This window comes from Tachypleus tridentatus, chromosome 13 (assembly GCF_004210375.1).
Source record: "Tachypleus tridentatus isolate NWPU-2018 chromosome 13, ASM421037v1, whole genome shotgun sequence".
NCBI lineage: Eukaryota > Metazoa > Arthropoda > Merostomata > Xiphosura > Limulidae > Tachypleus > Tachypleus tridentatus.
The window spans coordinates 265899074-265911447 of NC_134837.1; the positions used below are offsets into that span (position 1 = coordinate 265899074).

The following is a 12374-nucleotide window of genomic DNA, read 5'->3' on the forward strand; positions in this document are numbered from 1 at the left end:
CAAATTTTTAGACGTTTTAAAATTTAAATATCTTTTAATTTATTTTTGTTAATGTCCAATAGTATAGAAAAATATCACATATAAAATATTTTGCATGAACCTCTTACACATTAGTTGTGGATAAAATAAATTTATTCTTCATAATAACAATTTATTGCTCTTTTGCAGGATGATACAGAGGGGAAAAGAGAGTCATGAAGTTCGCTATTCCAAGAATTTGGCGTGAACCCACTGACCACTCAAACAATTGCTACTTCTACATGGTGAACCCTTCCAAACGTCGGGCTGGCAAGAATTCATCTGCTATCATGTATCCGAACCTTCCATCACTCATCGCCCCAGTTGCTACACTGCCCTGAGGTCCCTGTACCCACTCCACCAGAAGGAAAGCAGCCATCCTCAGAAGAGAGCAGCAAATCAGAAGAGGAGATAGACATTGAAAATCCAGATTACAATTTCAGAGGTGCAGCTGGTGAGAGAAATTCATACTACCCCAACCAGAAAGACCTCAATGACTTGGTCAGAGATTTTGGTCTAACAAAGTCGAATGCCGATATATGACATCTAGGCTCAAGGAGTTGGATTAGTTAGATGAAAGTGTGCAAGTCGCAAGTCAGAGCAAGCGTCACCGACATTTTACATGCTCCTTCACCCTTTAAGATGGGCTCTGCTTCTGCCACAATGTATACGGTTTGTACGAGAGAGTTGGAGTTGCCTGTAACCCGAACAAGTGGAGCCTCTTCATTGATAGCTTATCCAAAAGCCTTAAAGATGTGTTGCTCCATAATGGGAATATGTTTGTTTTGTTTTTGAATTTCTTGCAAAAATACATGAGATATATCTGCGGTAGCCGTCCCTAATTTAGCAGTATAAGACTAGAGGTGAGCCAGCTAGTCATCACCACCCACCGCCAACTGTTGGACTATTCTTTCACCAACGAATAGTGTGATTGACCTAACATTATAACGCCCCCACAGCTGAAAGGTCGAGCATGTTTGGTGGGATGAGGATTCGAACCTGCTACCCTCGGATTACGATTAGAGTGCCTTAACCACCTGGTCATGCCGAACCACGGGAATAAGTATCAGTCTCTTCCCCTGGCTGATTTGTTCCACCAAGATATACTGGACTTTGAACGCTGCTACCAAAGAGCGTATAACGAAAACATGATGGGAGACTATATTTGGAGGCTGATACGTTAAAGTGATTTACATTACAGTCGCAAATCTCGAAAAAATACTCACTTCTAAACATTTTTATATAACTTAAGTATAAATACATGTAAATATTGATTCATATGTTGTTTTATTCAGACATTATGTAAATGAAAATGTGCAAATTTGCCCGTTTTTACATAGAAAATAGGTTAATTTCTAAATTTCATTATCCAGGTCACAAAAGCAAAATTTGAAGGGAATAATGGCCATTTTCTGTACTTTTACAACATAACCAATTAAGAAATAACACATACTATCCAGGAACAAAATTTGTGTTATATAGTGTTATCAGTATTTACATTTACTGTAACATCTAATTAATGAATCCTTGATTCACTGTTTTTGAGATTCTGTGTTTCAATATGTATCTCTGCCTTAGTATGAATGAAGATGCGTACAAACTTCATATTTAAATTTAGTTTTAATAGTGTTAATCCAACAAGTTCATTGCTATATTTCCTTCCTGTGTTAAAATATTAAGTAAACACGTTCAATGGCAGTTAAGTCTCTAAAGAAGTTTATTAGAAAGTAATTTAGTTTCTCTAATGTAGTTCTGAGGTACTTTGACATGTTCTCACCACATGATGTTACTACAAAAGAAATATAGAAAATTTTGGCATCTCTTTACTTTAATGTAGTTGAAATATCATTTTCATATCTTATAATAAACAGAGTTATGTAATTATGTTACCAATGATTTTACATATAACAGAATTACATATTTCATCTACAAGGGAAATGTTTAGTTTTAATATGCTAGGAACATCAATTCTTCCCAGAAATCTCTATTTGAAATTTGTCTGGTTCCGGGCATGCGCAGAAGCTGTTGGATTATTACCTGGACCAGGTATCTGCTCGGCTGGATCAGTTCTGTACGTCTCATCAGTTGCTCTTTTCTCGCACGTGCGTATCCCTTGCACAAGACTAGCTGCCACGTAACCAATCTGTTTCTCACTTACGGTTGTTCTCTAACAAAATCGAACGTTGTGTTGATGTATACTGAGCCACACTGTAAAAGTGTTTTTGTTTGGAATCACAAGGTTAGGCCTTGAAATATGTGTTGTCACTGTGTCACCTTATTCTAAAAAATAGTAAATGCCAGATGTGCCTCTGTTGACAGCTAAATTAAAACTGATTTGTCATTCACCTTACAGTTCGTCTTATTTCTTTTCTTCTTTCTATTAACTTCTGAAGACGGAGAAAACGCACTTGTCGTATCGAGAACGACAGATTAAAAATGCTTTGATACAGTACCTTAAGAGACCAGAGCCACCGGTAAGTGTTAACGTGCTTCAAAACCTTTCTTAAATAGAAATTTCAGTTTTTAAAATAAATGACTACATTCCTTTTGTATGTAGGAACTATTTCTATCAAGTGGACACAATCTCATGGATAATATGTTATTTCTTAGAATAATTATTTGTGGTTATTAGTTAATTTCTACTTCTTTATGATATGAAACAAGACATTCTTAGGTTTTTCTCATTATACCAAAACAGTGGTAATGTATTACTTTTTGTTCGAACGAAATATATTTCGTTTCATTACAAATTAAAACTTTTACAATAAGAGCGTCATCTTTGAAACCGGTTTCGATCACCAGTGTGATCATTCTAAAGTACATAAATATTCTAACATTATATATATAACACTTTCGTTCATCTAGAACATTCTTACCCAATAATTTAGTTTATTTTGTATTATATTGGGTTTCTGGGCACTGAATACATTAATACGTAGATATTAACGTATATTTTTTCTAATGACATTTTCAAAATCTGTTCTTTCATTTTACTACAAAAGAAAACAGTTTGCCAAATAAATGTATAAATGTTTAATAATACTCTGTAGCACCTTATTGTTTAATAATACCTCATAGTTTATTAACACTCTGTAATACCTTAGAGTTTAATAACACACTGTAGCACCTTATTATTTAATAATACTCTATAATACCTTATTGATTAACAATATCTTATAGTTTAATAGCATTCTGTAGCACCTTATTGTTTAATAATACACAGTAGCACCTTATTGTTTCACAATACCTCACAGCTAAATAACACTTTGCAGAACCATATTGTTTAATGACAGTCTATAGAACCATATTGTAGCAACTTATTGTTTACGAGAACCTTATCGTTTAATGATACTCTATAGTACCATATTGTAGCAAGTTATTGTTTAAGAGTACTTTATAGCATTTTAATGTTTAATAATACTCTCTACTATCTTATTGTAGCACCTTATTGTTTAAGAGTACTCTGTAGCATCTTATTGCTTAATAATAGTCCGTAATACCTTATTGTTTAACAATACCTTATAATTTAATAATACCTTGTAAGACCCCTTATTCTTTAATAATACTCTGTAATACCTAATTGTTTCACAATACCTTATAGTTTAATAACACTCTGTAGTAACGTATTGTTTAAGAGTACTCTGTAGTATCTGATTGTGTAATAATACAATGTAATACCTAATTACATAATAATTCCTTATTGTTTCAGTTAATAATAACAATCTTTATAATACTCTGTTATTGTTTAACACTGTCTAGCACCTTATTGTTTAATAACACTCCGTAATACCTTATTGTTTAACAATACCTTATAATTTAATAACACTCTGTAGCACCTTATTGTTTAATAATACTATGTAATACCTGATTGTTACACAATTCCTTATAGTTTAATAACACTCCCTAGCACCTTATTGTTTAATAATACTCTGTAATGCCATATTGTTAAACAATACCTTATAATTTAATAACACTCTGTAGCACCTTATTGTTTAATAATACTATGTAATACCTAATTGTTACACAATTCCTTATAGTTTAATAACACTCCCTAGCACCTTATTGTTTAATAATACTCTGTAATGCCATATTGTTAAACAATACCTTATAATTTAATAACACTCTGTAGCACCTTATTGTTTAATAATACTATGTAATACCTAATTGTTACACAATTCCTTATAGTTTAATAACACTCCCTAGCACCTTATTGTTTAAGAATACTCTGTAATGCTATATTGTTAAACAATACCTTATAATTTAATAACACTCTGTAGCACCTTATTGTTTAATATTACCCTGAAGCATCTTATTGCTTAATAACAATCTTTAGCACCTTATTGTTTAAGAGTACTCTGTATCATCTTTTGTTTAATAATACTAATTAATTCCTTGTTACATAATAATACCTCATTGTTTCAGTTTCTTAATACATTCTATAATAATAACAATCTTTATATTACTCTGTTATCGTTTAACACTCTGGAGCACCTTATTGTTTAATAATACTCCATAATACCTTATTGTTCAATAATACTCCGTAATACCTTATTGTTCAACAATACCTTATTCTTTAATAACACTCCATAGCACCTTATTGGGGCCGGCATGGCCAGGTGGGTTAAGGCGTTCATCTCGTAATATGAGAGTCGCGGGTTCCAATCCCCGTCGCACCAAACATGCTAGCCCTTTCAGCCGTGGAGGCGTTATAATGTGACGGTCAATCTCACTATTCGTTGGTAAAAGAGTAGCCCAAGAGATGGCGGAGGGTGGAGATGACAAGGTGCCTTCCCTCTAGTTTTACACTACTAAATTAGGGACGGCTAGCGCAGGTAGCCCTCGAGTAGCTTTGAACGAAATTCAAAACAAACAAACAAACTATGTAATATATTATTGTTAAAGAGTACTCTGTAGCACATTATTGTATAATATTAACACTGTAGCAACTTATTATTTAACAATACTCTGTAGCATCTTATTTTTGAAGAGTGCTATGTAGCACCTCATTCTTTAAGAGTGCTCTCTGACATCTTGTTTAAAACACCCTGTAGCACCTTATTGTTCAAGAGTTCTCTCAGCACCTTATTGTTTAAGAGTACTCTGTTGCACCTTATTTTTTAATAATACTATATAATACGTTGTTGCTTAAGAATGCTCTGTAGAACCTTGTTGTTTAAGAATGCTCTGTAGAACCTTGTTGTTTAAGAGTACTCTGTAGCATCTTATTGTTTAATAACACTCTGTAGCAGCTAATTGTTTAAGAGTACTCTGTAGCACCTCACCTCATTGTTTGATGATACTATCTAATTATTTATTGTTTAAGAGTACTATGTAGCACCTTATTGTTTAATAACACTCTGTAACACCTTATTGTTTAAGAGGGCTCTGTAGTACCTCATTCTTTGAGAGTACTCTATGGCACTTTATTGTTTAAAAGTACTCTACAGCATCTTCTTGCATAAAACACTCTCTAGCACCTCATTCCTTAATAATGCTGTGTAATACGTTGTTGTTTAAAAGTACTCTGTGGAACCTTATTCTTTAAGAGTACTTTGTAGCGCCTTCTTGTTCAATAGCACTCTGTAACACCTTATTATTTAAGAGTACTCTATCGCACTTCATTGTTTAATAGTACTCTGTAGCAGCTTATTATTAAAGAGTACTCTGTAGCAACTTATTGTTTAAGAGAACTCTCTAGCACCTTAATGTTTAAGAGTACTCTATAGAACCTTATTGTTTAAGATTACTCTGTAGCATCGTATTGTTCAAGACTACTCTGTAGCATCGTATTGTTCAAGACTACTCTGTAGCACCTCATTGTTTAATGACACTATCTAATCCTTTATTGTTTAAGAGTACTCTGTAGAATCTTATTGTTTAAGAGTACTCTAAAGCCATATTATTGTTTAATAACAATCTTTATCACTTTATTGTTTATGAGTACTCTGTAATACTGAAGCATATTCACTGTTTAAGAGTACTCTGTAGCACCTCATTGTTTAATGATACTATATAATTCTGTATTGTTTAGGAGTACTCTGTAGAATCTTATTACTTAATAACATTTTATATCACGTTATTGATTAAGAGTACTCTGTAGCATCTTATTGTGTAAGAGTTCTCTATAGTACCTTATATTTTAGAGTGCTCTGTAGCACCTTATTCTTCAACAACACTATGTGATGCCTTATTGTTTAATAATACTCTATTGCTTCATATTCTTTAGTTACACTCAGTATCATCCTATTGTTTAAGAGTATTCTGTAGCATTTTATTGTTTAATAATACTATGCAATATCTTATTGTTTAACAATACCTTATATTTTAAAAATCTATGTAACGTCTTATTGTTTAATAACACTCTGTAGCAGCTAATTGTTTAAAAGTACTCTATAGAACCTTACTGTTTAAGAGTACTATGTAATACTGCAGCATCTTCATTGTTAAAGTATACTCTGTAGCACCGGTACTGGGTAGCATATTATTCTTTAATAATACTATGTAATACCTTTTTGTGTAAGAGTACTATGTAGCATCTTATTGTTTAAGAGTATTCTGTAGCACCTTTTCGTTTACTAACACCATATAGCACATTACTGTTTTTGAGTACTCTGCAACGTCTTCTTGTTTAATAAAACTCTGTAAGACCTTTTTGTGTGAGTCCTCTGTAGCACCTTATTGTTTAAGAGCATTTTGTAATACTGCAGCATCTTCACTGCTTAAGAGTACTCGATGGCACATTATTGTTTGAGAGTACTCTGTACCATCTTATTGTTTAATAACATTTTGTACCACCTTATTTTTAAAGAGTATTCTGTAGCATCTTATTGTTTAATAATACTATGTAATACATTATTATTTAAGAGTACTCTGTAGCGTCTTATTATTGAATAGTACTAAGTAGCTTCTTACTATTTAAGTGTGCTCTGTAGCACCTCATTCTTTAATAATAGCATATAATACGTTGTTGTTTAAGAGTACTCTGTAGCATCTTTTTGTTTAAGAATACCATGTAGCACCTTATTGTTTTAGAGTACTCTGTAGCATCTTTTTGTTTAAGAATACCATGTAGCACCTTATTGTTTTAGAGTACTCTGTAGCATCATCTTCATTCTTTAAGAATACCATGTAGCACCTCATTGTTTTATGATACTCTGTAATACTGCAACATCTTCATTGTTTAAAGGTAATCTGTAGCATCTCATTGTATAAGATACTCTGTAATTCTATATTGTTCATAGGTACTCTGTATCATCTTGTTGTTTAAGAGAACTCTGTTGCATCTTATTGTTTTTAACATTCTACCTTATATTTTAATAACACTTTGAAGCTCTTTATTGTTTTAAAGTGCTTTGTGGCCTTATTGTTTTAGAATGCTTTGTGGCACCTTATTGTTTAAGAGTACTCTGTAGCACTTTATTGTTTAGTAACACTCTTTATCACTTTGTTGTTTAAGAGTACTCTGTAGCATCTTATTGTATATGAGTATTCTGTAACACCTTATTTCTTAATCATACTATGTAATACTTTATTGTTTAAAATAAGTTTGTAGCACCTTATTGTTTAGTAATACTATATATCAACTTATTGTTTAAGAGTACTCTGTAGCACATTATTGTTTAAAAGTACTTTGTAGCACTTTATTGTTTAATCACAATCTTTAGCACGTTATTGTTTAATAGCACTCTGTAGCACCTTATTTTCTAACAATACTATTAGCACATTGTTGTTTAATAACTCCCTGTAGCACTTTGTAGTGAAGTATTATAACCTATATTAAAGCGTGATGAGCTACGTGTTACGATGTTTGTTTAATATAAAACAATTTTGATATACTCTCATTTTTGTTTGTTTCACTTTTATCTGACGATGTCCTTACTAGTAGAGACTAGGATGACAGCTGAATGAATCACGACTACTATACCAATTCGAATCTATATTGAGGCCGTTTCGTTAAAAGTTGTGGTGTATCACACCTACAGCATTACCTTTTCCAGCGTTTCATGTCATATCTTAATAATATTGTGATTCATGGTGTAGGGAAAAACACTTTAACATTACCGAGGAATGTTAATTGTATACCATTAGACAAGTGTCTTATTTTTGTTAACAATGTCTCTGTATGTATATTACAGATCGGATGGCTTCATCCAGGTGTTCAATCTAGAACGATGCGTCTTGGACTAACAGCTTCCAACAGGGACTTGGATATTCAGAAGTAAGTAAAGGATATTATATATATTTTAGATAGTCAGATTTAAGAAAATTATATTCAGTTACCACCACTGGGTGAGGTTTCAAACTTAAAAATTACACATTTTTCAGTTACCCCCACTGGGCAAAGTTTGAAACTTAAAAACTATACATTTCTCAGTTCCCTCCACTGAGGCAGGTTTCAAACTTAAAACCTACATATTGTTTGGTTAGCTCCACTGAGTCAGGTTTCAAAATTAAAACCTACACATTGTTTGGTTAGCTCCACTGAGTCAGGTTTCAAAATTAAAACCTACACATTGTTTGGTTAGCTCCACTGACTCATGTTTCAAACTTAAAACCTACATATTGTTTGGTTAGCTCCACCGAGTCAGTTTCAAAATTAAAACCTACACATTTTTGGTTAGCTCCATTGAGTCAGGTTTCAAAATTAAAAAAACTACATATCGTTCAGTTACCTCCACCGAGGCAGGTTTCAAAATTAAAATCTACATAATGTTCAGTTACCTCCACTGAGGCAGGTTTCAAAATTAAAATCTACATAATGTTCAGTTACCTCCACTGAGGCAGGTTTCAAAATTAAAATCTACATAATGTTCAGTTACCTCCACTGAGTCAGGTTTCAAAATTAAAATCTACATAATGTTCAGTTACCTCCACTGAGTCAGGTTTCAAAATTAAAATCTACATAATGTTCAGTTACCTCCACTGAGTCAGGTTTCAAAATTAAAATCTACATAATGTTCAGTTACCTCCACTGAGTCAGGTTTCAAAATTAAAATCTACATAATGTTCAGTTACCTCCACTGAAGCAGGTTTCAAAATTAAAATCTACATAATGTTCAGTTACCTCCACTGAGTCAGGTTTCAAAATTAAAATCTACATAATGTTCAGTTACCTCCACTGAGTCAGGTTTCAAAATTAAAATCTACATAATGTTCAGTTACCTCCACTGAAGCAGGTTTCAAAATTAAAATCTACATAATGTTCAGTTACCTCCACTGAGTTCTGTTTGAAACTAAAAAACTACATATTTTTTCAGTTACCTCTACTGAGTTCTTATACAAACATTTGGTGAAGTAGTAATATACACTGTAATACTGTGGTATAAATAAATTGTGTGAAAGTTAGGTTTTCTGTGTTATTTATCATAGCATCAACACCCCATGTTTTTGTAAGTTTAAACCTTGATAAGGAGAGCTACCTCAGCTTGAACGTTATAACAATAAGTAAAACGAATCTGAAATCGTAAAAACTTTAATTCACACTACAATGTTACATTTGACATCACGTGCCTTGGCTTTGTTGTTTGTGAATCTTTCAGTACTGTTGTTACGTGCTGTCATTCGAATTTTCCAAGCTCGTTATAACAAATTCAGTTTGTTTGATCGACTGTTTAAACACCTTTTGTTCAGCTTCAAAGTTTTTTTTCTAACAAGATCTGTAATGAAATAACAACGATTTTCATTCTTAAATACAACAGGCGTGAAAGAATATTCTTAAAACATTTAAAACCAATAGAATTCATTACCTATTTAGGCACTTTTTATTTTAGGATAAGTTCTGTGCTTTGTGGGGTTTTTTTTTATCTAAATTGAATGCTCTGCAACTGTAAACAGGGCTATATAATACCACCCGTCCCTAATTTAGCAGTGCAAGACTAGAGGGAAGGCAGCTAGTCACCACCACCAATCGCCATCTCTTGGGCTACCCTTTTACCAACGAATAGGGGATTGACCGTTACATTATGAGGCTTCCACGTTTGAAAGGGCAAGTGTATTTGGTGTGACGGGGATTCAAACCCACGACTTTCGGATTACGAGTCGAGTGCCTTAACCGCCTGACCATGCCGAGCCTATTAAATAATCAACTGTCGTTTGCCACGAAAGAAACTATTCTTTCTATGACCTCAACTTCCCCACATTTGGGGTATTATTGGTGGCTTTTTCTGTGTGTGTGTGTCTTAGTTTTTACAAACAATTTTCCCGTAATGTACGTATCGTAAATAATCTAAAGAATCTCCTATCCAGAAAGAGAACAGTTGGGCAATGCACGAAATATGGCAATCATGCAGGAATGTGAGCAGGACTGCTGACCAGAAATACTTCACTAAGTTGTTGCTAATGTCAGACAATGTGCTGTTATTCCAGAGTCGCATAATAAATATATTAACTATACCAGGACATCACTGAACGGAGATGAAACGTAACAAACGTCCATGCCTCGATGAACACGCCGCCTGTGAGTATTTCATAAATGTTAATATGTCTATCTTTTTTTCCACAGGTGGCTATACAACTTCTACTGTTGTTAGACTCGCATTACTAATGGAAACAGAAAAAAAATGTCGCATGTAAATATGTAATAAGATTTTTAATTGAATTTTTGCAGAGGACGACCGCAAGAGTGCCTCACCAGAACTATTCATTCCGAAACAGAACGTCTGGTATCCATGGCAACCAAACTTCTTGTAAAATCGGTAAGTTATATATATATATATATATATATATATATAACGTCTGGTATCCATGGCAACCAAACTTCTTGTAAAATCGGTAAGATATATGTATATATATATATATATATAAAACGTCTGGTATCCATGGCAACCAAATTCTTGTAAAATCGGTAAGATATATGTATATATATATATATATAACGTTTGGTGCCCATGGCATCCAAACTTCTTGTAAAATCGGTAAGATATATGTATATGTGTATATAACGTCTGGTATCCATGGCAACCAAACTTCTTGTAAAATCGGTAAGATATATGTATTTGTGTATATAACGTCTGGTATCCATGGCAACCAAACTTCTTGTAAAATCGGTAAGATATATGTATTTGTGTATATAACGTCTGGTATTCATGGCAACCAAACTTCTTGTAAAATCGGTAAGATATATATATATATATATAACGTCTGGTACCCATGGCAACCAAACTTCTTGTAAAATCGGTAAAATATATGTATTTGTGTATATAACGTCTGGTATCCATGGCAACCAAACTTCTTGTAAAATCGGTAAGATATATGTATATATATGAGTTTTCCAACCCATCACCTTTTTCCTACTCCATCCATAAATAATTACACCGGGGAATGTACGCCTATGACTGATGGTTCCTTGAACCGGTTCACAATAAATCTTGCATATACCTTTAAGCCTCCTGTGGAATAACATAGCAAATAGATCTGATCCCACACCACAAATATACAATAACCAGGTTGTTTATTAACTGAAGACGTGTGCGTTAACAAGTATATTTTGTTATACAATAACCAGGTTGTTTATTAACTGAAGACGTGTGCGTTAACAAGTATAGTTTCTTGTACAATAACCAGGTTATTTATTAACTGAAGACGTGTGCGTTAACAAGTATAGTTTCTTATACAATAACCAGGTTGTTTATTAACTGAAGACATGTGCGTTAACAAGTATATTTTGTTATACAATAACCAGGTTGTTTATTAACTGAAGACATGTGAGTTAACAAGTATATTTTGTTATACAATAACCAGGTTGTTTATTAACTGAAGACATGTGTGTTAACAAGTATATTTTGTTATACAATAACCAGTTTGTTTATTAACTGAAGACGTGTGAGTTAACAAGTATATTTTGTTATACAATAACCAGGTTGTTTATTAACTGAAGACATGTGAGTTAACAAGTATATTTTGTTATACAATAACCAGGTTGTTTATTAACTGAAGACGTGTGAGTTAACAAGTATATTTTGTTATACAATAACCAGGTTGTTTATTAACTGAAGACGTGTGAGTTAACAAGTATATTTTGTTATACAATAACCAGGTTGTTTATTAACTGAAGACGTGTGAGTTAACAAGTATATTTTGTTATACAATAACCAGGTTGTTTATTAACTGAAGACGTGTGAGTTAACAAGTATATTTTGTTATACAATAACCAGGTTGTTTATTAACTGAAGACATGTGAGTTAACAAGTGTATTTTGTTATACAATAACCAGGTTGTTTATTAACTGAAGACGTGTGTTAACAAGTATATTTTGTTATACAATAACCAGGTTGTTTATTAACTGAAGACATGTGAGTTAACAAGTATATTTTGTTATACAATATCCAGGTTGTTTATTAACTGAAGACGTGTGTTAA

General features: G+C 32.8%; 1 long non-coding RNA gene across 1 annotated transcript; it reads left to right on the forward strand.

Annotated features, from left to right (window-relative positions):
• The first annotated feature begins 2273 nt into the window (after nucleotides 1–2273).
• On the forward strand, nucleotides 2274–10714 carry LOC143237230 (uncharacterized). Its single transcript, XR_013019939.1, has 3 exons — nucleotides 2274–2492; nucleotides 8154–8236; nucleotides 10625–10714. It is a non-coding gene; the product is annotated as an uncharacterized LOC143237230 (long non-coding RNA).
• Nucleotides 10715–12374: the final 1660 nt, after the last annotated feature.